Raw genomic sequence first — 25,173 nt, forward strand, 5'->3', positions numbered from 1 at the left:
GCAAAGCTGCAGCACCAACACAATTTTTACAACTTGCCTCAGAGGAAAAGAAAAGCAGGAAAAAGAGTACAGACTGAGTAGTGAGAGAATAGAGAGTGATGAGGGTGAAAGGAGGACCCGAACCCTCAATGAGCATTTTAAGGGGGTTTAGCCAAAGTGGTACAACTGGGATAGAAAAGAAAAGAAAACCTAACGGTACTTAAGAGTGGCGGTATTCTGCATGCATTCGCAAGTACAAATGGGCAAACGTGTGCAATAAAGACACTTGATGCCTTCGTATGTGTTCTTGGAGTGGTTGGACAAATCAAATTGTCTTTTAACAACTAAGAAGAAAGTCAATCAAAAAATGTTATTTTGCCAGCAAATAGAAAATAAAGAAAAGCAACAAAACGCCAAAACAAAATGCATATGTCTTTAAAATGACACAAACTAGGAAAAATCTTCATCTATAAACTTGCTAAAAAAAAAAAAAACTCAAAGTCTATTTCTGGCTTCTGGAGAAGAAGAAAGATGCTGTTTGAATTAATTTATGCATCATTGAGGTTGTTTCATTTGACAAAACATCAATCGTAAAGCATCCAAAGAAAAGCGCTTAAATCAACAGTTGAGCTGCTTTTTGTGTTTTGAACCAAAACCTATTATTTTGGAAACTCCTCAATTATTAATTAGGGGTGTGCACCTTTCCCTCTTACATGATTCGATACACATACCGATACATGGTCCACAAATCAATACATAAAGGATTCAACTCACTTTTTGGCGATTCGATGCAGTTCCATTCTTTTATGAAAAAAGTTCAAATCTAAATATTTCTTATTTGTTTGGCATTTAAAGCTATAAATAATAATGCATGACATTTGACAAAGAAATGTATTCAGGTACTAACTTGGAAGAATCAAGCACGTCTTTTTGTTTGCATCGCAGGTACATAAAAAGACCAAGATGGTACTCCCACTGCCTGATCCATTTTTCAATACGTATCTAATATCCTTTACATCCTTACTGTTAATAGTTCTCAATCAATAAAAGATCCATACAAACAATTCTTTCATAGCGTTGACTTTTTAAAGATGATGAACAATTTGAGTTATGTCAAGAAAGTCAGGGATACATGCCACAAAATCTAGAAGTCTTTTGTTCAGCAGACAAAAGCAAGAGGGGAAAAAAAAGGAAAGAAGTCGATTTATAACAAATCTGTTCTCACCTCTCTCAACAAAAATGTTCTTAAACTGAATGGCTGCACACAAAGAAAAAGAAAAAAAAAATCTTAAGTGGATAGCTTTATATATTCTTATACTTTTGTACAGTAAACTTGAAATTTGTGTGCACCCAACAGTGAAAGGAAAACTAATCCCACTGACAGACTGTAAACCTGACCTGAACAGTGACCCCAAACAGCAGCAGCCCATGTAGAGAAAGACGGACAAGCTGGCAGGTTGCCTGAGCATACCAACATCCTCTCTTTTCCAAGCACTCTGAAGGACCGACAAAGCTTTAAAGACGATGCGGAGATTGGGAGAGCAGTAGCACAGAACCAACACCCCCACAAAGAGCTGAGGATGTAATGTTCAGTTCCGCAGACAGAGAATGTTATAACTCACAGATTTTCAACAGGGGGATGATTAAAGAGGTGGAGAAAAACAGAGAATGATTGAAGGAAATTGGAAAATGTTCACTGAGAGTGTAACTGTTGACTGATTATGTGTGCATCCTTCTGTGGGTGTGTGTGTATTTATGTCGCAAAAATAGGAAAACATGACTCAAAATGATGGCTACACAGAATTATGGTGAATAAAACAAGACAAAGAGAAGTGGGGGCAACATAAGTGGTATAGACAGGGCACGGCATCTCAGACCATGCTTCATTTCATGTGACAGAAATGACAAGACTTTATGCGTGTGTGTGTATGTGTGTGTCTGTTTGTTTTTTGTTTTTTTTTTTACCTGAAGAAAAAAAATGTTCCAGATTTAAACTTCTTCTACTATGAAATCTGATCAGCTTTAAGAGCTTAATATATTTTCTGTAAGCTTAACCCACTTTTTATAGAAAGGAAAAACTTTTTGTCAAATAGCATGGCACAGAGTGACAGGTAATATGAGCAAAACAACTCAAACCTGACCTACTTTGTTTGTCAACATATACTGAAATGTAAAAATGTCGCAAGATTTGTTGGTTTGAAAGAAAACAGAGCAACCGGAGAAATATATGGGTTGTCTTTTTTAGTTTGTTTTTTTTTCTTTTGTCACACTCCATCTATAACTGGTTAGTATGCTTGTAAACTTAAAAGTCAACAAAGCAAAGGACACGAATAGAAATACAGTCTTTGGGTTCAGTCAACCCTGGTCTCATCTGCAGCTCCCCAATTAAGGGTTGCAAAGGAAGAGGAGGTTCATCAGCTGGCCTGGAAAAAATGTGGCACAAACACCCCCCTCTGAGAGGGACGCCTAGGCTCCAGACTGCTTTGACACACGGTCATATTAAGAGACACGGCAAAAGCTTAAAGATGCTTGGTAGGAAACTTTTTCACAATAAATGTTTTCCTCCCAGTTGAAAAACACATTCTGTTTAAATAAAATTCTATTTAATAAACAATATATTCCATCTACTGAATGGACACTTGATTTTGCAGTGTATATTACATCTGTAAGTAGGAATTTGTAGTTTCAAGGAAGATTAATAGTCAAAGGCATGTTCTGTTTGAAGTAGTTATAGCTAGATGCTTAAGATAGTCAGAAGACAGTGACTTAGAATAGGAAAAAGTAAAGATGGAAACGTGCCTCTGTAATAAATCTGTAGATATGTTTAATTACCATATTCTTTGGAGTATAAGATAGTTTATAACTTATACTCAGGTGCAACTTGTGCGATTTAAAAAAAAAAAAAACATTTTAAATAGGTTGATGTGGTCTTTGTTTTCCCACTAACAACCACTAGAGGGCACTGTAGGTGTGTGGATCAGTATATGCTACTGACAGCTACACAGAAGAAGAAGCATCAGCCCCAACAGGGTGGTTCGAAAGTGAAAAATTTATAAAATCCAATAGATTTAGTGATTTAAAAAGTTTTGCTGACTTTTTAGCTTGTTCTTTATGCAATAACCTAAATAATTGTTAATGTGTTGCGCTAAAATACTGGATGGCTTTTTAATTCATCCTGCTTTAAGAAGCTAAATATGGTTACAGGAGTGAAGCATGCATACCTTTAGTCCAGTATTGTTATCTATCCCGTTATATCATTTGCATTTCAAGATTTTTTTATCAGTTGTATAATAAATACAATTATCGTGAGAAAACAACAAGGTTAATACAAAAGTAGGGCATCAGCTTGTCTGTCAGTTTGGTCAAAGTTATTTTTAACAAAACTGTGAACTACTTGCATGCACTGTGTACATTATATAACATATTTGAGTGCCACTGTTGTTTAAACATGACAAAAGCTTTCAATTCATAACGTAGTAATCAACTGACTGTCAAGTTAGTTTGTTACACTGTTCCCTTCATCCCACGACAGGTACAGTTGCTCTGTGAAATCCACAGGAAAAGCGATCATTTTCCGCAAAGACATGTTTTTCTGGAGGCGTAGGCTCAGATATGCACTGTTCCAGATGACATTCGAAAGACTTGAAAACGAAGCACGAATAAAAAATATCACAAGCATAGCTAGTAAACACAAGAAATATAATTTTACAACTGGCAATGTAATTGGAATTAGTCAGATGCATATTTTTAAAGGAGAAAACTAAATAAAATGGATCAATAATCGGAACTTAAAACCAAATTTGGTATGAATAATTAAAGCTGTTTGTTAAAAAGAACACTCAATACTTTTTTATGAAAAGAAAAAACAAAATCCTTTGGAAACCAGTTTCAATTGGATTTGGCCTGCTGCCTTAGTTGCTCTGAATTAGTACAAAACCTACCTGGGCAATTGTGAATTTCTTTAGTAATAATTAGTTTTTCTTTCTTTTTACCTTCATTTGTAATCAGCAACAAAAAGTGCAGTCATTACTTTCTACCTGCTTTTTATGTTGTTAGACCTAATGAAGGTGTTCTTCTCTAATAGGCTGTGAAACCCAGGGGTGCCCAGAGTGACGCCTGTGGGCCAAAGTTGGCCTCCTGACCCAGTTATATCAGCCCACCCATGAAACAGATGATAAACATATGCTGCCCCGACTCCTGATGCTCACCACTGGATGCTTATATTAAGGTCAGAGTTATCGCTTTCTAAATATGCACACCAAACCTCCATAATGAGAGGTCAGATTCATGTATTTGTGATTTCATATAAATACACAGATATTTCATTTATCTTTCTAAAAAGTGTCTGAGACTGTTCTAGCAGCAAGATTTGGGGTCAATATGTATTTTAAGGTTTTAAAATACCAGAGTTAACCAGAAAAAGTCTGGTTAACACTATAGGCTCTGGCACACTGACAAAAGGGAGTATATATACATATACAGGTATATATATATATATATGTACTTTTTTTTTTCTTTTTATGTCTGTTTAATTTGTAATCAACCAGTCAGGGAGTATTTTGTTACTTCCACAATGAAAAAAACTTGCAACATTTTCCAAGTACATGGGTAAGGCCTAAAGGGAATAAAAAGGCAAAAAAAAATTTAAAAAAAGAACAGTCTTTCACAGCCGTTGGCACCACAACTTGAACCTGTTATGAGATTTCAGCAGTTTTTGCGAGGAGCAGAGGCTCATTTTTTTACACATTTTCTAAAACATGCAGAATTTGCTGCATTTGGCCTCCAACTCACTAAAACGGTTCTGTTTTGGCCCTGTGAGGCTAAAAGTTTGGGCGCTACTGGTGTAACTATGAACCCCGAGAAATAAATAGTTTTTTTTCTAACTTTTCAGCTAGTGGTGTCCAATTGTGGGCTCAAACTTGCACATGTACATTAAATTTAACTTTGATAATTGTTTTATTTAAAGTATATTTGCTTTTCAAGTGCTTTTTTTACAGTGGCTAACAGTATAAACAGGAAATCACTTGCCAAATATTTTACATAGGATTACGTATCATCCTTTAGATGTCTGGCATTCAGTCTGTTGCACAGAGCACCTTTAACTTAAAAAAACAAAATTAAATTAAAAAAAAAGCAAAATTGTTTGTTTTTTTTTTATTATTAATAATTGTTAAAATTTGCAGTGGTTGTTGCAGTTGTTAAGCAATGCCCTCAAAGAAAAAAAGTAGGTGATTAGAGTTATAAAATTTACTATAGTTTCTTGGCATTTTTATTAAGAACAAAAAGCTAAACATTCAATATACAGCTAATTAAAACTTCCAACAGTTACACCACTAAAAGTTGTTGTGATGACGTAACATACATCACTGACTTCCAAACGTGCAGTTCATAGAGTTGAAAGACAAATATAACGTCACATTTGGGAATACACAAATCACACAATCAAAATCTTCCAGTGTTTAACCCTTGTGCTATCCTAGGTATGCTGACATTGGGAGTGGGGTTATCTGGACCCCACAAACCAGCGCGCTGAACTTTTTTTCTTTAATGATTTTTTGATTTTCATTGGTGTCTGTGGCAGGCATAAAATCCTGTCCACCCTCATCCACATTTGTCATGGGATGGATAAAAAGTCAGTGTATGGCTGGGGTCATCTGGACCCCATAAGATGGCACAAGTTAATGTAACTAAACTCCACCTGTTAAGTTTCTCTTTCTCTTCCTTTTTAGAGATGTTGCTTATCTAACGATTTGTTAAAGAGGTAAAATTTATAACTTTAACAGAATTTAAGTGGCAATGTTCACAATTGTAAAGACAAAAATACTCACCACTTTTAATGAAATCGCTTTTTTGTTTTGTTGTGAAATACCATCAACCATGTAAGATAATTGGACTGATTGAGTGTGACATCAAAACAGATTAATTCCAATTCCAATCAAATTAAGTCAATTTAGTTGCCATTTTTTTGCAGTACGGATGGCGATTTGTTGGAGCCAGATGACATCAGTGGGTCTAAGTTAACATTTCTATGGCAACCACTCTCACCAAACAGGAGTTGGAAAAAGTGTGGTTTTTCTCCTCTTTTTTGTGCTTTAGTTTACATCTAAAACCAGTCAAAACTGACTGATGGTCTCTTAGTGCCATAGATTGGACACAGTGACACCATTCCCTTCCTAGTAGGTGTGTGCAAATGCAACTACAAATGAGCAAAAAGCCTGATCTGGGATTTACACTTGATTGCATGTTCAAATGAATGGCCTGACCTGGTGGTGTAAATACATTTAGTGGCAGCAGCTGACACCAACTTTTCTTTGCAAAGAATGAAGTAGTTTGGATTTCTTATCTTTTTTTTTTTTTTTTTAAATAAATTCAAATAGTGAGTGTAACATTTACACCCCAGAAAGTTGTTCTCTCAACAGAGCTTTAAAGACAACGATTCACAAAAGGACTCTGCTAACAAAAGGACACATCAAAGAACAAAAATTGTCTTCTTTGGACTTTAACAAAGATCTGTTCAAAGAAAAGAAAAAAAATATCTGTCTCAGCGCTGTTTGTCTTTTATGTTACTAAACTGACAAAAGTCACATAATTCACACGAATCCTGTAAGATTTGACAAGTAAATGTGTCAGCCCCCAAGATACAGCCAATTTCTTTTTAATTTTCAATTGAAGCATTTGTTCCAATTGTATTTCTTTTACATGGAATATTTTTAACTCCAGAAAACTGAGGCATCTTTTAAACCAAACATCAGCCCAACTGTGCAGCCTTTTAACGGCAAAGAAACACATCAAATTAATTGATAAATCAATTAAAATTGCAATAAAATGCTGAATTCTCGTTCAAATGGATGCAAACAAAACTTACCATATTATCGTATCGATTATGGTCTATATTTGGAAATGCTGTTGAAGTTTTGGGAAGTGTTTGATCAAGTCGTTAAATGACTGACATGCGATTACACACATCATATGTCTAACTCAGACTTGAGAATTGCTGACACAATAGTCAGACAAACCATGCAGGTGCATGGATTATAGTACAATACAGATGTGTAGAAAGGCTACTTACCTGAGTGTCAACTTGTATTAGGGCAAAAGCAAACACAGCCTCTCATGGGAACGAGGCGGCTGACCAGAAGATGTGTGTGCTTGTCTGACTTGATTTTCACCCAGTGCCAACAACAGGACGGCAGAGTTGATGAGGTTGTTCCAGAGACCTATCGCTACCGAACCCAGCGTCCTCTAACATTCTGGATCCTCACTTCCTACAGTGTCACCATTAATTCTCTTTCTTGCTTTATCTTTTTCTAGAAAGACAAAGCCTCCACATATCTGGCGAAATGAAATCTAGGACACTCTTTCTTCATAGACACCAAGTAGAGTAAAGCAGCATCACATTACTAAGAAAAGACATTCATATGTTAAGAAAGTGTTAAATGAAAAAAAGCAATAACACTAAGATTTGTGTCATAAGATAATACATTAAAAATGCACATCTAAATGACAGGTAGGAAACTTTCAAAAATGATTGACGAAATGCAGTTGTCTCGACAAGGTGAGAATAGAGAAGACAATCTGGAGATACGTGACGATACAACCCACAACAAGGCAATCCAACAAACCCATAATTACCAGGTGAACCACAACATAAAAATGTTGTGAGCTGAATAAATCATTGCAAAGATTGCTCAGATCAGCAGCTTTAAAGCAGAGCGACTAAAGGGAAAGACTATTCTTTGTGTGACTTTTCAGCAATACACGCAGTTTTTATACACATGTAGGGGACCAAAAGAAGCACTCACCTTCCCCACGCAATTATTACTGTAGTAATGAAATCTGTAAATTATTAAATTGCCGTTACAATGGCCTAACCTCATCCAATCATGCTTGTGTGATCTATAATTCAACAACGGCAGCCGTGGTTCTCTTATTATTACCAACACACTGGAATTTCAAATGAGCTCCCCCTCATTCTTTGTCACTTCAGTCAGACTTTCCCTCTTTCTCGCTGTCTGCCTTGTCCGTCTTTGTGACAAGACTCTTTCTGAAATTAACAGCCCATATTCCTAGATCCATCACAGCTGTGCATCAAAGTCATTATTAGTAATTACTTTTTTGACTTTTTTATTTTTATTATTATTTCATTTTTGCTCTGAGAGGAGATCCAGCAGTCGTATTAATGTAACTCCAAACAGCATGACGGGGAATAAGGGAATGAACGTCGCAAAAAAAGGCCTGTTTGATCATCTTCCTAATTATCTCTGTAACAATACCCAAGATGTTTTGCACTAAATCAGCTAGAGAATATGCAAATGCACAATGCAGCATTGCTCTTCCATGTGGAGCTTGGGCAAAGGAAAAAAGTGCTTTGTGGTGCTTTCTTGTTTTGAAATTCAAAGGGAAAGTTTAAAAAAAATGGCCAAGAACTCTCTTTATAACCCCAGGCATTAATTCTGCATATTACAACCAATTATAGAGATCTGAATCCCAGATCTGTGGAGAGAACATCTGGAGACTACTTCAATAAGACTATTGTATCAAAAAAAGGACTCCTCTGTGGAGCTGAAATGCTACGCCACAGCCAATGTCGGAATGAAAAAAAGAGACAGGGTTAGGGGTGCAATTAGGACAGAGGAGACAGCCGACAACTCCCAGACTAATGCTGTTGCATATTCAGTCCAGCAAACACAGGAGGACAGGAGGCCACTCGTACCACCACATAAACATTTAAAATATATTCTCTAAGACAAACTCACAAAGGCAAACGGAATATAATAAAAGTACCACCGAAAATTGTCACTGATTTTATATTGCCACATATCTACCAAACACTTGAGCAAAAGTTCAATGCGATTATAAAAATGAATACACAGGAATTAAGACTTAAGGTGGATCGCACCAATCAAATTAGGCTACACACAAAATTTGAGGTTAGAGAGATTTCTCCTTATATTATTAGCATTAAGAAAAACATTAGCAGGATCAAATTAATTAACTCTTTCCTGTCTTTAATTCAATAATTTTAATACTTCAGCATGTTTAAATACTTCTTAAAATAAATAAATCACAAAACATGTTTTTCCCTCTCTTCTTAAATGTCCTCATGAGAGAAAAAAAATATCACTGACAGTTTGTGCTGTGTAAGGCTTTCTATTTTCAAATTCTTTATGATTCTCTTATCAATTATTAAACCGACAGAGTTGAGTCAGTCACCAAGTGGGACACACATCATGGATACACCAAGAAAATCCACAGAGACAAAGAAGTATAGTCTAAATAATGCTAAAAACAAAAGAAAAAGCCAAATCGTAATCTAAAACGAGAGAAGACTGAATCATTTCAATCATTGCTCGTTTATACAGATCTGGCATCGCTGCAGCTCATCCTTCTAATGACTCTCCTCTTAACATGTCAGATCTCTAGAGGTGAAGACGCTGGTTAGTACACTAAGTTCAAAAACGTGTGATGGAGTGCTTCTGAAATTCAGGAAAAGTGTCGAGGGACATAGAAAAAAAACTTCATCTGATCCTTAAATGCAGCTGCCAGAATACACTCATACACATAAATGTTAACAATGTACCAGCAGGATGTGTCAAAAGAGCTCTTCTTCTCTTCTTCAAAAATTCAAATGTGAATAAAAAGCATCCAGTTTGTTACAAAAAATGTTAAAAAAGAAAGAGAGAGAGATCCCTCATGCTTTGTGCCTCTGAATATCTCTTTGGTTATCTCAAGTTATAACCAACCCAAAAACTTTGCCTTTTTATCACTTTCCTTGTAGAGGCCTAGGTGCAAAAATAACTTATTTAGTGGGTGTTTGGATTTATTATGTAACAGTAACAGCTTAGATATAAATTATGGAGATCCATCTTCTTTATCTCCAGGCATCAACTTTAAAAGTTTAAAGCGCAGACGAAAAGACCCAACAGTGGAGTTTATGGAGCCTAAAGTGTGATGATAGGGTAAGGTATCTCTCTCTTTTGTCCAAAAATTGATGCCTAGTCTTGATGGTTCATCAGTCTTCCTGCTCCAGATGTATTGTCCTTTTCCTTAACTAAGTTAACAGATGGTTCACAGTAAGACTTTGTCAATAAGAGCATCAGAAGTCAGTGGTAAAACTGGAGATGAGTGACACAAAACCCCAGCTCAGGCCTTTTTCTGTGTCATACAGTTGTAACACACCTTAAATATTATTATTGGTAATCTAATTGACAAATAATGAAAAAGTACAGTATTTTCCACACTATAGGGTCCACGTAAAAGCCTTAATGTTTAAAAAAAAAAAAAACAAGAGTGTGCCTTTATATATGTATTAATTCTGATTGTATCCCCAAAAGTTTGTGAATACACTAACGTAGCCAACATGTGGGACTGTTTTTTATTTGTGCTGCCAATAATACAGGAAGTTTGCATATTACAGTAACATTTGTATTAGCAGTATCAATCTGTTTTTCTAAGTATTGGGACTGTTATTATGTATTATGAATACGTTAATGTGGCTTCTGTGTAGCGTGTTACAAACAAGGTCTAGAGTTATTGTGAATGCAGTAAATCAAATCTGACTGAGGGATGGACAAGCCTCTGACTCTTTCCTCTTGCTTAATGGGCTTTATATTTCAGTGTGCCTTAGATATATGACATAAGCTCAAAAATAGACCATTCATTAACTGTAAGCCCTTGAGTGTGCAAATGACTATTGTCTGTCTTAAGTGTTTGGGACAAAACTAATTATTTACCGTTAACACTGTCTTTTACAAAGATTTATACCAACCAGAGTTTGGCTAGGTTATAATCTATCTTAAACTAATAACTCAAACCCCTTTCAAAGTTTTGTTTAAAAAAAGTATCAAATGGAAAGCCTTATGTTTGAATTTCAAGAAATTTAATCTTGAAGAGCAGGAAACAGACATACAACCGCTGGTGAACCCCAAGAAAAACAAACCTCTATGTACACAGACAACATACAATAGTGTTACACAAGGATGGAGGCATCAAGAAATACACAAATGCCAAAGTCAGCTAACCATTCCTCTGCGGACAGGAGGAACACTCCCGCCACATCATTTCAGAGTGCTTTTCATCACAGTGTGACAACATGTCAGCTCCAGTCTCTGTCACTACGCCACACTGCATTGATATTCACCAAATGTGCAGCAGCTTGGGACACAATACAACCGTGCCAAAAATATGACACTGGAAGAATAACTTTTCTGCATTTACTTGGCAACAAACACCACGCATACTTATACTGCTGGATCCTTGCAGAGGCGTGCGCTTGCATAGCACTCTAAACCAATGTATTGCTAAAGCAAACAAGCATCCACTCATAGCCGTCATCCATATGGTGCAAGTCAAAAGGACTTTGGCCCATTAGATATTTGAATTATATTTTTTTGGTTTTTGTTTTTTTCTCATCATTCCGTGCAGAGAAGCTCTGATTGTTTCTGTACATGATATCAAGAATCCTTGCCAGACCACCTGTCAAGCAAGACTGATAGACTGATGTATTGACTGACTGACTGACAGAGCCAATTCTGCCTATATTCCCTCCAAATTCATCTCACAAGTAACACACAAACATTACCATTCAAACCCACTGACATTTGCACCCCTGAGGCAAAGAAAAGAAGACCTGGGGGGAACAAACTGCAAAGGGGAGAAGGTAGGTCTATTTGCATTTTATCATGTGTGCTTTTAGTGTGTTGCCTGAGTACCACGATGTGATTCATTCAACTATTTTTATCCGAAAATTCAAAAACCTGTAATAAAAACAATTATTAACACAGACACACAAAAAAAAACACTTAGTGGCAAACAGTTTTATTACACCACCCTAACATGTGAATATCAGGAATATTTCAAATGCATTTAAACTGCTTAGAGCTGCAGTATAACATATAAATAATTGATGCTCTCTGTAGATACGAAGAAGGTACAAAATTGATGAGAAATCAAATAGGCAGCCAAGTCAATCTTCTCTGCAAATATTGCATGCTCTGGAACACCAGGTAAGCATGTAATGAAATTTCAAGTGTAGTGTACTTGTGCTCCAGAGTGTGATTATGCTTTCTCTCTTTTGACTGCTCTGTATCCACCATGCAAATGTGGCCCATGGTGTGAATACAAACACAAAAGCTGGAGAGATGCATTCCATGAAGCAATTAAACATCCCTGTGCGTCTGCATACAAACTATTAGCCAAATTCAGACTACAGGTATCCTCTTTGGAGAGGAGGTGCTGTGGATTAATCCGCCCCTGCGTGTCCGAGCTGCATGGCTGCCTCACCAGCCAGGTCTGCCGGGCTTGTTAAAGTTGATTTATTAGGCCTCTGTTTACTTTGGCTTTCCCAGGTAAGGCAAGGTCAACAATAATGGTCCTGTGAATGGGAATACATTTCGACACGGTCAACACATTTTCTTTTTTTTTTTTTTTTATTGCAACCTTTTAAAGCCTGCTGAGATGAACTCTCCTCTTCCATTACATTTTCTTACACACACCTACACCTTTTCTTTATTTGAGCAGCCATTACATGAACTAAAGCTTTAATTTACATTAGAATAGACATAAAGATAAAGCATGTATTCAAAAGGTTGAGAGGACTTCAAGGCTCTGACAAAACAAGCTCGACAGGGCTCAGCCTGGTGAATCACTAAATATTACAAATTAGGAAAATAACAGCACATCATTGAAGGCTGACAAGATGGCAACTTTTAGAGCAACATGAAAGCAGAACTGCAAAACAACTTTCTCTCTGTGTCTATAATTTATTCTTTTTAGCCATGTTTCCCAGTGGGAATGGAACAGGACTCATCATGCAAGTGAACATTTGCAATAAGAGTTTACTAGAGGTGTATTGCTTCATTTTAACAACAATTCAATCCATATCATGATTTGATTGGTTGGTTGACAATAGAATTTATAGTCAATATTGGTTCATTTTCATTCGATTCACTGAGATAAAATCAGTCAAGGACATCTTCAGCCAAAAATCCAACCAGTATGACTCAAAAATAAATACCTGGGTACTGGACAGTGCAGGTGAAGTTTTCCAGATTCCTTGTATTTCTTGAAAGATAATACATCAAATATGTGTACAAACCAGCAGGTAAACAAGAAATTATGGTAAATCCCTTTACATTTTAGTTTTTTTTGTTTTCTATACAACAATTATACAAATAGAACATTCTACCACACTGAATTGTAACATGTCTTTACAAAATTTAAAGTGTTTTCACACATATGACTGTATTTATTGCTTAATCATTTATTAATATCTTCACATGCATCTCAAACGCTGGTCTGAGCTGATCTGGCAACATTTACATTGCTGTTGACAATCTGAATAATAATGGGATTTCTTTAACGGGGATCTAGACCAACTTTTTGCACTAGGTGGGCAAGTTAAGTTGACTTTATTTTAGTGCACCAACACAAAAAGTTGGCCCTGCTGCATTTTCAAATGCATAACATTTAACACCACAGTTTTACAGGGTCACCTTTTGTCCTTAAATTCCTGTCCATTTGCTGTTGCCTGCCACTGAAAGGGAGAGAGGGGGCAGGCAGGCAGTGCATTTATCGCAGCATGAAATGGGTTTCATAGATGCTCTAAGCTTTTCCAGTGCTTCAACTCAAAAAGTATAAGAAGCTGTTACATTTGGACTATTTCCAGTGATCATATTTCCACAGTCTTTAAAATAAACAAAATGTATTATAGTATGGGGTCCACAATATCTGAGCAGGGCAACTAGTCAAGCTACACTCTTGCAACTGTGTCCACTGAAGGAGGTTTTAGGGTAACACACCTCCCAGCAACCAAACACTTCCATATAGTTTACTAAATTACAAAAAAATTAGATCTTTGTTCATAATGATTTGAATAATGATTTTCTTTAAGTTTGACTCTGTCTTTTCTTCTCTTTCTATCTTGATCTCTATCCCTCACTCTCAACACAAGAATTGTGTCAAAAACAAAGAGTTTATCGATTTTTATTGCAGTAAAAATAAAAACAAATACTGCATTTACTACATCATAAACTACATTATCCAGCCCTTCAAACTGCATTCTCAGCTGCTTCATTTCCTTCTCTTTATTTTAAACATTTTCTCTTTGTGCTGTCAAAATCAGAAAGTCACCAAATGTAAAATGACTGCACACTGGGTGTTCTATTCTTAAAGGTTGTCTCTCTTTGTCACCCAAACTGGTTTCTGTTTTTTTTTTTTTTTTTTAAGTGCAAAAATTTTCACATGAATTTAAGGAGGAAAAAAAGTGTTTTTTCTGAAGATACTTCACTCCACCAACCATACATGGAGTACTGTTAGGCTATCGACAAGCTTAGATTTAAAATAAAAAAGGCATTAAATAAACAATCTCTGTTTTTTATCGATAATCAAATGAAACAATAAAATAAAAATGTCATATTGTGTGTCACATTATTGTACTGTCTCTCTCATGTGAAGCAGCAGGTTTTCTCTGAGCTGTATCCGGTACCGTTGACACTGCCTCATTGGGTCGGTGTTCAGCGCTGTTCCACCTACGTCTAGAATCTTGCAAAACCCACCACATGCGCAGGACAATCAGGGTGTTGGAAAAACGAAACTACAAGAGATTAACCAAATGTGCAGTTGGCTGCCTCTGGACTGACTGGATGGCGTTGTGGGGCTTTCAGAAGACCCGCTCTGACTGATTAAAACACTTTCCATCACCATGAATACATGCTGCTGTCCAGCTGGAGTAAAACCTGTTTATTGGGACCAAGAGTTAATAACTTCTTCACAAATCAAGCCTTGGCATTCCTGACCAAAATACTCTTTAATTGTATCTGCTCTCATCAACTAAGGTTACATCTACCCTGTTTATCTGACACGGCTAGCGACTCACCTTCCTCTGATCACAGCATTTACTAATGGAGTCGGGCAATCCAGGAATATCTGGAGCCCGCCCAATCAGGTCGGCTTCTGCCTTTTCCAATCTCTGATTGGTTTAGAACATTATATAGATTTATTTTTGTGTCTGTTGAGTCACATAGATGTTTTATTTATTTTTTGTATATCTTGAATACCTGGGTGCACTAGTGCAACCTGGGATTTTTATTGGTCACACCACTGAGAAATTCCCTTGCACATGTGGTCATTTTGGTCGCACTTTAGAGCCCTACTTAACTGCAATCTGTTTTTTAGGTCTTTAATGTGAAGTCTTTTGGATGTTTAACGTTTTTATTTTTTGTTTTGTTTTGTTTTTTAACACAGCTAAGGATCACTGGGAAAAAAAACAATACAGGCACCATTGATAAATATATGCTGTGTTCTTTCTTGCTGGTAGAGTTATTACAAAGTCTATTTCACCACTTCATTCTGGCTGGATTACTAAAGGATTTGAAGCAGAAACATTCTTGCTGCAGGGCAAGTGTGTTAACTTCAATATTGCAGTGCCACTTTAATAATATTTTTGATTGAATATATATATATATATATATATATATATATATATATGTCTTGTTCTGTACATGCTTTTATTGAAAATTCAGATTATTCTAAAATTGGACACCAACCAAAACATCAAAAATACTAAAAAGAAAATAGTAACATAAGATGCTGCATTTAGGCTGTTCAATAAATTAAAGTATAAATTTAATCAGATACAAGTCAAATTTGAGAATACATTGCCTTCGGTTCACATATCTATGTGGATGTCACTTTGACAAGAGCTATTTAAGCATTGGTCATAAGGATAGACCAGGACCGCCCAACACAGGTACCCTTGTTTTATAGCAATTTCTTCCTTCTGGGAGTCCCCTGATGTGGCTAAACCTGTGTGAAATGCCTGGAAATCAAGAAAGAGGGACAAATCTTGAAAACCAGGATTGGGTAACCACTGATAGGGACCATGTAGTATACAGTATATATGCTTCTAGGACACCAATACTCCTCAATGACTGTGACCTCTTTTAAAAGGGATAATGTCCCCTAGAATGTAGCAAAAATACTCATAAAAATGATTTGAGAAGCTCCAAAATAAATTAAAATGTTGGCTTTACCTTAAAATTCTCTAGATCCAAATGATCTTTGTATTGACCAAGGCTCATCAAATCCAAAAACTAGGAGTTCTTACAAGATGAAATCCACAAACATTCAGGTTAAAATAAATGTTCTAGTAAATCTAGGGCAAGTTCTGGACTACAGTTGCACTTCTCTTTTCTGCTATTATGGAACCCTCTTCTACATGAATTAACTATTTGAACTCTAACAGCTGATGTGTTGTGTAACTTCAAGCACCAGATGATTGTAAATTGATATAATTCTAGTTGTTAGATCACACTAAACCAAAACTCTTAAAGCAGAGAGCTTTAACATCCCAATAAATGCACCACAATGTCATTGGCTTTGATGAGCCTCGATATACCTTTGCTCCACTAAGTAGGTAAGAGCAATATATTAGCACATAAAAAAAGAAATAAGAGTTGACTTAATCTATATCACACAATATCCAACATTACAAAGAGTCTTACCTATCAGAACGTTGGTACCGTCACACTGAGGTTTTTTGATGTGCAAAATATAATAGCATCAGTTTAAATGGGCTCAGACTGCATACCGGCTGCGCTAAAGGATTTGTTTGTTAAACTGTGATGACATAAGAATTGTGAGGCAGTGTTTAGATGCTGCTGGCACTCTCTTAAAGCTGATGCCTCTGCTCAGTATAGTCAGTAGTTAATCTGTCTAAGAAATGAATGTTCAGATTAGTCTAGCACAGACCTATATTAGACCATTTGTCCATTCAAATACAAAAGAATCATATTTGAAAAAAAATATAATAGTAACCGTACTTTACTGACTGATGTATTAGTGGAACTCTTACCAGTAGTCAATTTGAATAGCTTTGTTTGCTTGAGAGTGCACAGTTATGTGCATGTTATAAGTATGGCCATTTCTAATATCAATGTCTTTATGAGAAGTAGTAAGCCTTGTAATAACATGTGACTGGTCCTCATTAGGCAAAAATGGAATTAGCAGATTTTTTGTTTGGTTTAGGACTAAGGTGTAAACAGAGGTTAAGTTCATCAGGGTCACACATCTTTTAGTTAGGGTTAAGGTCAGGGTTAAGGTTAGTCAGTACAAAATCAATAGAGGTCAATACAGTGTCCTTCTGGGGGTAGCAGCACTCAACTGTTAAATGTGTAAGGGTACATTTATGCATGTACAAAATACTTCCAGCTGACTACAGCCAGAAGTATTACGTGTTAAATATATATGCTTTACAAAACTTTCAGATTGCTTTTAATCAGCATGGCACAATAGCAACATGTCAACAATTTGTAAAGGATTTCACTTTTGTACATAAATGCAAGTTAACTGCAGTGGCCTCCTTGGAATCACAACTGCAAATTGGAAAATCGTTTATGAGCCATAACTTTACGGTTGTACTTAAACATGAAAAACACTGACAATGAAAACACAATTGGCAAGATAGACATAGAAAACTGAAGAAACAAAAAAAAGGACTTGAAAGAAAGAAATCTGAGTTAGAAGCAATTTGGTTCAAGTTAAGCACACAAGAAAAGAAATACAAGAACTGTTGAACTGATAAAAAAAAAAAAAAAACAGAAGGATGATTATATCTATTACAATATATGTGACCATAACTTTATAAGCAATCCAGACAAACTTGCAGACAAGCAACTATTCCAAAGAAAGTGTTTAACACCAACTTACAGTAATGAGCGCACACATCAATGAAAATTACTGAAGTTTATGGAAGAAAACCACCATCAATTGTTGGGTTCTATGCACATTTATCCTTTTTAACTGACCACTTCTTTTTCATTTAGATATATTTTCATTTATATTTTACCATTCTATGTCATGTAGAATCGTGTGCCACTGTGGACATGCCTGATCTGGTAGGAGGGTTGGTCTTGGTCGGTTGGTCCTAGGGCAGGAGACCAACAAGGACTAGTACGTGGTGTAAGTTATTGCAATCACATGGGGGGTATCTTCCAGTATTGGCGTGTGCTGATCTGGAGTTCAGGTTAATACACACAGTGCCATAGAAACTATCTTGTGCATACAAGAGGACAGAGAGGAGGCCGAGAAAGTGGTAACTCTCCTCCTGGAATCTATGCCGCACTGAGTTCAATGTGCAAATTGCAGGATATGGCGACCCGTGAAGGAAGAAGCTAAAAGAAATAACAACCTACTATTGCACCTCATACTTGAACGGATGAATTTAGGGTTTTATTAGTTGTAAACGAGAAATTAAATTGTAATAGGAATATATATATATATATATATATATATATATATATATATATATATATATATATATGTTAGTATGTTTGCAATTAATCTAAGGCTATTTAACACTATGGGTGGAATATAAACACACATTTCAGTAACATAAAAAACAAACAAGACAAACAAATAAGAAAAAACAAGGGCCTATTATAATCTGAATTATTCAAATAAACACCACTTTGTTGATATTTTAATTTTATATGTATTGTTTACTTTACAGAGGCGCAACTATGTATACAAAAACAACATAATAAATAATATAGGTCACAATAGGGACTGTACATATTATGTTATCTTGATTCAATAATAAACACAATCATTAAAAGGTTCATATATTCAGGTAATTTTCTTATCTCATGGGGGAGAAGCTGTTCATGGTCTTACTCTTCGTTCTTCCTTCTATTATGCAAATTATTTTATCTCATTTTATGAAGTGAACAAAATGGATCGACTTGCAAATATCAGACTCTCCCTGCTATTCCCAGTGATTTTATCATTTCTTTTAGTAATCCATTAGTAAAAAGACAAACCACAGAACAGTTTGGTAAGTGGCTGAGGGATATTGTTAAAATTACCTCATGTTTAGTCATTTCTTAATTTGCTTTTTGCTACTGATAAAGCAGTTTTTGCTCCAGATATTAAGCATTTGTTTCTACTTTCATTAAAATGTACTAAGGCTGAAACATTCCTTAAAAATGTGGATTTAATTTTAACAGATTAATATTAAATGTTGAAAGAAAGATTATTATTTTAACCTCTGCCATGTTTAGTTGTTATTTCAGGAACACAAACCTAATTTTCCCTGTTAGTTGGAGCCAAAACACTTTTCGATCTAAGCATCTTTCCCAAGGACAATAAAACAACTAAACCCATTCCTATTGCTAAATATAACCTTACTTTAATTCATTCAATTTTTCCAGAGAGGACGTGGAAAGAAAACCAAATAACACACACACACAAGCACGCACACAAACACAAATCTCCCCGGGTTCACAATAAATAATTAGCAGAGCCTTCTGCCACACAGATTCCCACTTTAATCTAGAGAAAGAACACAGGGCATGTCATTATTGGAACCATCCAGATATAATTATTTACAAAAAAAGATGAAAGAGATGCTATTCTTATTATCTAATTATTCTGGCCACTGCCTTGAAATTATTTAATTTGTTGAAAGACCATTTAAATTCTTGCATTCAGTGAATTAAAAATAATGAGGATCTTTATTTGCCCTAATTCAGCACGGCAGGCCATAAACAAGAGTAAGCAATATCAGGGCCTACAGACAGGCCAAAGTACTTATAAAATTAGGCAAATGCTACTAGAACTTGGGAGAAATTTAACACATCTGACAGCTGTGACAATAATTTAGTCATTTTGCCTCCACGCTGCCTCATAAACAGGAAAACAAAGCATTAACTTGTCACAAAGAAAGGATGTCTCTTTAACTGAGCAGATACTGAAGCTGGGGTAACTTTTTATTTCAGAAATTGATGCGACTAATATAGCAAAAGGGGAAGACAACGAAATTAATCAAGAGGAGATTAAAGGTGTTGGCTCGTCTATTATAGCACACTAAAGGACAAACCAAACTCTCTTAGGGATAGACTACCAAGAAAAAGCATGTTTTCTTTTCCAAACTGTACAGTTTAGAAAGAGTTCAACTGCATAATGAGAATAAAGGAAATTAGAATAAACTACAAAAGCCTTTTCTACTATCTAATCCAAAAATGCTGACAGCAGTATCTCTTCATTTTGGATGCAACTATCATTCATAGTCTAAATGAAATGTGCAAAAGGGCTTTATAAGACCCCATTTGCTGTTCTAAAAAGACTGAGCCAAGCTGAGTTTGAAGCTGTCTGGGGTAAATAACTGAAACTCTGCTCCTAGTGCTATTTTCCTTCTTCCATAGAGACAACTCATTATGTTTTAACTTTAGAGAACATCGACCCATCGGGCGTCACTTTTCACATGTTTGATAATCTGACAAGGTGATGAGTAAAACACTGTTTAAATAAATGAAAACAAAACCACCCAATAGGATACTGAGCAGAATTTATAAGCTACTAAGAGTGCACAACTTAGGTACTAGCAACCCCCCCCGTATCCACATCAAATCCTCTAAAAATCCTTAGATAACATCAAAAACCAATCTCAGTCCGCTTTGTGACTTAAATACGCCAGATTTTATAAAAGACACCGGATGATGGACTACCTCTGCTTGTTGTGGTTGCTAACATGCATGCACAGATTGTTGTAATTTTCAGGTCCTCTTCACTCACATCTGCCCACAAGAAAAATTCTCATTTCATTCCAGTTTACAACCATTGTTTTAAAACCATTTTGTCAAGTTGGTGCTGCTGGAGGAGGCAGCAAGTGTTTCCATTCTAATACTAGAACTGTTGCAAAGACCTTCTGGAAACAGAAATGACAAGATGACTTTAAGCCTCGAACTCCATACTATGTCACGTGAACAGTATAGATACCATTAAAAAGTTTGCATATATGTTACTGGCAAGATTTGCTTTTATTTTTCTCTGTTTTAATACAAAATCAGGGACAGTAATTATTGATAAAATAGAGACTTTAAAAAAAAAAAATAGACAAAAGAAAAAAAAAATTGAAAAATGTCATTAGCCCTTTTATTGCTTAATTCTGGAGTGTAAGTCGTTGCAGCCGATGCATAAGAGGGGAAAAAAAAGCAGTTCTGGAATATAAGTCGCATTTTTCAGGGGCCTTAATATAACGAAGAATGGAATAGATAACAATAATAGACTGAAAATAAAAATGTTTTACTTCTGTAACACAGTTTCATCAGTTTCGTAGAACAGTCATAGAAGCAATCTAAAGCCTCGTTTCTACTAAGCAGTACCGTACAGAACAGAACAGAACAGAATAGTACGGTATTTTGAGTGTTTCCGTTGTAAAATTAACCCTTAAAACCGTACTGAACTGACCTATTTTTGGGCCCTCGTTATAGGTTCATGGAAAAATGGACTGGAACAGTTACGGTAGGTCAAAGAGCGTGTGTTATTGTCATTGGCCACAATTCTGGTGTTAAAGGGTTAACTATCCTCTCTGATAAATTTCTAAATTCAAAGGGACTGAAAATCCCCAGCCAGTGTCCATTTCCTCCAAAGCCTAAATGACCACTGTGGCTTTTCTGACCATCATATTAGGAAAGCCTCATTTAATGTTAGTATTTCTCTGAGGAATAAGAATTTCACTTGACGAATGGCGTCTCCAGAATGGAATGTCCCAAGATCCTGCCATCATTTTCCCCTCTTTTTCCTCCTCTCATTCTTCACTTATTCGATCAGCCCAAATCCTTTTGTGTCTGTGTGCACTGAGCACATACTGATCTCAGCGAGGCACAAACTGCATTCCTCCGGCTTTCTTTAGCTTTGTGCAAAAAACTAATAAATCTAAAATGCTGCCGCTTTGCCATGCTGCGGATTAAGCCTCGATGGTTTTACATGGGGAGAGGATAATACCATAGAAATGGAACCCTGCTTTTGCTACATCTTGACTGACTGTGAAGAAAAAGTGCTGAAAGGCTGCTATAGCCAAGGATTTCTCTTAAATTGAAGACTAGAAACTAAAATTTAGAGGAAAATTGTTGTTAGGGACTTTTGGTAGCTTAACCTGCTCCTGTCATGATCAGTTATTACTAAAAACTGATAAAGCTGCATATTAGAGATTCCCCCTGGCTAATCCTATCATAAAACTGAATAGCATAGCTATTGAAAACAGTTTTTATTTTGAAGGACATGTCTGCCAAGGAAAGTAGAACGTAAGTGGAACAGTCCATTTTTGTATTAATATACTTGGAGAGGCAGCAAAAAATAAAAAATAAAAAAATGTTTTGACCAAACACATCAACAGTATATCTTAGATAAAGAGTAGTTTTACTCTTATAATTAACCACACACATATACTATTCTTAGACATGTATTTAAATAAATATGTAAGAGTGAGAACATCACATGCACTGTTAAGCAGCAATGTCCCACCAGGTGAACACATCTTTCAGTGCCAAACACTACCTCCAGACATACTGGAAGGTAACACGCAACCTCGGAGACCGAGCCAAAGCTGATTCTAAACAGGCATGTGGGAGTCTGCACAGCTCAGCTCACATGCACAGTGCTGCAGCCCTTACAGACATTCAACATTCAAGCAGAGATATTTAAAATATAATTACAGCAATAATTTAGATTTTTTTTTTTTTTTTAAGTGACATTTTTGACTCAAATCTCCCAAAGACAGGTTTTATCCTCAGATTTGGGAGATCACAGTCATGTGACATGGTTTTGTCAGCTAATTAATTTACTGATGAAGCAACACACAGGTTAACCCTTGTGCTATCCTATACGTGTTGGCATTAAAAGTGGGGTCATCTGGACCCCATAAGAGAACAGGGGGTTAAACATGTTAACCATTGACATAAATAGAAATGGACAAAACAACCGATAGAAAATGCCTTACCTCAGATTCCAACGAAATGAAGTACATTCGTACACGCCATTTTGGGACCAGATGACGTCAGTAAGAAGTGATTGGTCCAAGAACCTGTCAATTAAACGCTTCGAGTGTTTGAGGTGGGGCCATCAGGCACCACATGCTGTTATTGAGAAATCTGAATGGCCAGTTTATAACTTGAATAACTTGCGATAAAGAAAATAAATAATGAAAAAAATAAAAAAATAGGTTTAGCAACAACCAGTTAAAAAGAGGCACCAGAGCAAGAATGGATATTCTAACAAACAAAGTCTAAGGGATTTTGACTTTCTGGCACCAGCAGGTACCTCCTGTTTGGAACATGATGGGGAGGGGATGATCAGTCCAGTTCTCTCTACTGTCTGTGATGTTAACATGTTACATATTCAGACTTTGATTTCTATGCTGTGTGACTTTTGGTTAGCCAACGAATAAGGAACCGACTGAGCTCCACCTGGGCCAAACATGCAAAATGTGCCTCAGTATGTGAATAGAAACATGACAGACACATATTTGGGACCCTTTAAAACATGTAGCGAAGGAGTCATGAAAACAAAGCAAGCTGTTAAAATCCTCACAGTCCAACTGAAATGTGTAAAATGCTGGAACTGACATGTGAAAGTGTTTTTCAAAAAAATGTTCTGAGCAGGTCTGCAGTGAAAGTCAACATTTTCTTTGAGCAAACACCACCCTTGTTTGAACACTGCAAGGTTATAAATAGACCTGCTATGAGTCATTTAACCTCTGATAAGGTAACTATGCTGTTTAGCTCTATATAAGACAGCTCAAAAGCAAACCGTTCTGCTTTTATCAACAAATCCATCGTTCCAGATTACCGTGATTTAAAATGCGTTTAAAGAAAGCTAAAGCCAAGGATTTCTCTTAAGTGCATCTCTTTAGTATAAAGTTATAAAACTAAATGGTAAAGTAATAAAAGGAAGACAAGTGTAAAAAAATCACAGTAAAAGGAATGTAAAAACTTGCAACTATATCAATTGTTTTGGATTTTTTTTATTTTACACAATATATATATAAATATATATAGTTTTTTTACTTCTGAACTTCTATTGCTTCTTTTACTGGTACTTTGCATTGGATTTTGTGACATTTACAATTAACTAGGAATAAACAATGATTTTTTTTTTTTTACTTTAAGTAAATGTTTGCATTTTTTTTTAAATTGAATAAATTAAAGAACTTAGGTTAAAGCAAAGTAGTAGAAGCTTATTGAGGTGCACGACAATTTAAAGAATCCAGTTTTTTTTCTCTGTTAATTAAAAAACTCAGATAGCAATAAGATGGTTGTTATGATGCCTAATGTAAATTAACACTATAACTAAAAAGTACTGTGAAGATCAGATTATGACACTTTCCAAAACCAGAAGTATGAGCAGAATTGCTGCCAGATTCAATTCTAAATTTTACCATTTCTAGTGTAAAGTCACTCACAAAAAGGTTGGAACTGAAATCAGCAAAGTTGGCACATTTTATCACAGCCAAACCAACACTTTTTATCCCACAGCTAAGGTGCAGTTCAGCTGAGTTTGCGTGGTAAGCTGAAGATGCTCGCACTAAGAAATCGCAAGTTTTGGAGTATGAAAATATTAGGATAACATAACAGTTTTATGTATTTATTTATTTTCTAAACTTGGATGTGACTTAAAGTTGTCACATTTGGGAATTTTGGATTAAAATAAGTTCAGCCTGATTTGCAATGCTTCCCAATGACTGAATTGTGCAGAAAACATTTTCTGTTTCCTTTTACTTGATTTTTGATTTTACGGATACATTTAATAGCAATTAGCTCACCATATTCAAGTTGTGTATTTTTAGCAGAGTTAGGTCAGTTTTGACATACTCAAGTGCGCCTTATACGTTAATTTTCTTTTTTTTTTTGTTTTTAATAAATAGGCTAATGTGTTTGATTGTTTTCCTACTAATGGCCACAACAGGGCACTGTAGGTGTGTCTCAGTATTTTCTACTGAAAGAAACGCAGAAGAAATAGTGCCAGGTTTGGTAGAGTTTTTCCAAAGCAACACAGACGGTGAACATTGTCGTCTTATTTAGTGATTTGAAATGATTTAAAGAGTTTAGTTGACTTGTTAGCATATTCTTTATGCTGTGGTCATCTTAATAATTGTTTATATGTTGCACTAACATAATAGAAGCTTGATGAATTATTTGATTATTTCATGAAGTGCCCTTACTAGATCAAATTCAAAAAGAGATTTTTTTCAACTTCAGACTTCAAAGAAAAATACAACACAGTTGTCCAATATGTTAAAAAGAAAAGGACTACATTTTTAAGGTGAAAGACTTGCATCACACACAAATATATTTTTTTTCTTACAGAGTGCAAGACCCTAACCCTCCACCTTATTCACAGTCTGATGCACAAGGTTTT

The 25,173-nt window shown here is 35.8% G+C and overlaps 1 protein-coding gene and 1 long non-coding RNA gene across 7 annotated transcripts in view; one reads left to right on the plus strand and one right to left on the minus strand.

Moving 5' to 3' along the window:
* diaph2 (diaphanous-related formin 2) overlaps positions 1 to 25,173 on the minus strand; it is a 406,507-nt gene that overhangs the window by 326,221 nt on the left and 55,113 nt on the right. The gene's annotated exons all lie outside the window — the stretch shown is intronic.
* On the plus strand, positions 1,619 to 17,937 carry LOC118599283. The gene is made up of 4 exons (XR_004948584.1): positions 1,619 to 2,511; positions 4,064 to 4,207; positions 9,861 to 9,938; positions 17,842 to 17,937. It is a non-coding gene; the product is annotated as an uncharacterized LOC118599283 (long non-coding RNA).

The sequence above is a fragment of the Oryzias melastigma genome, linkage group LG10 (genome assembly GCF_002922805.2).
Source record: "Oryzias melastigma strain HK-1 linkage group LG10, ASM292280v2, whole genome shotgun sequence".
In the NCBI taxonomy this organism is placed as follows: Eukaryota; Metazoa; Chordata; class Actinopteri; order Beloniformes; family Adrianichthyidae; genus Oryzias; species Oryzias melastigma.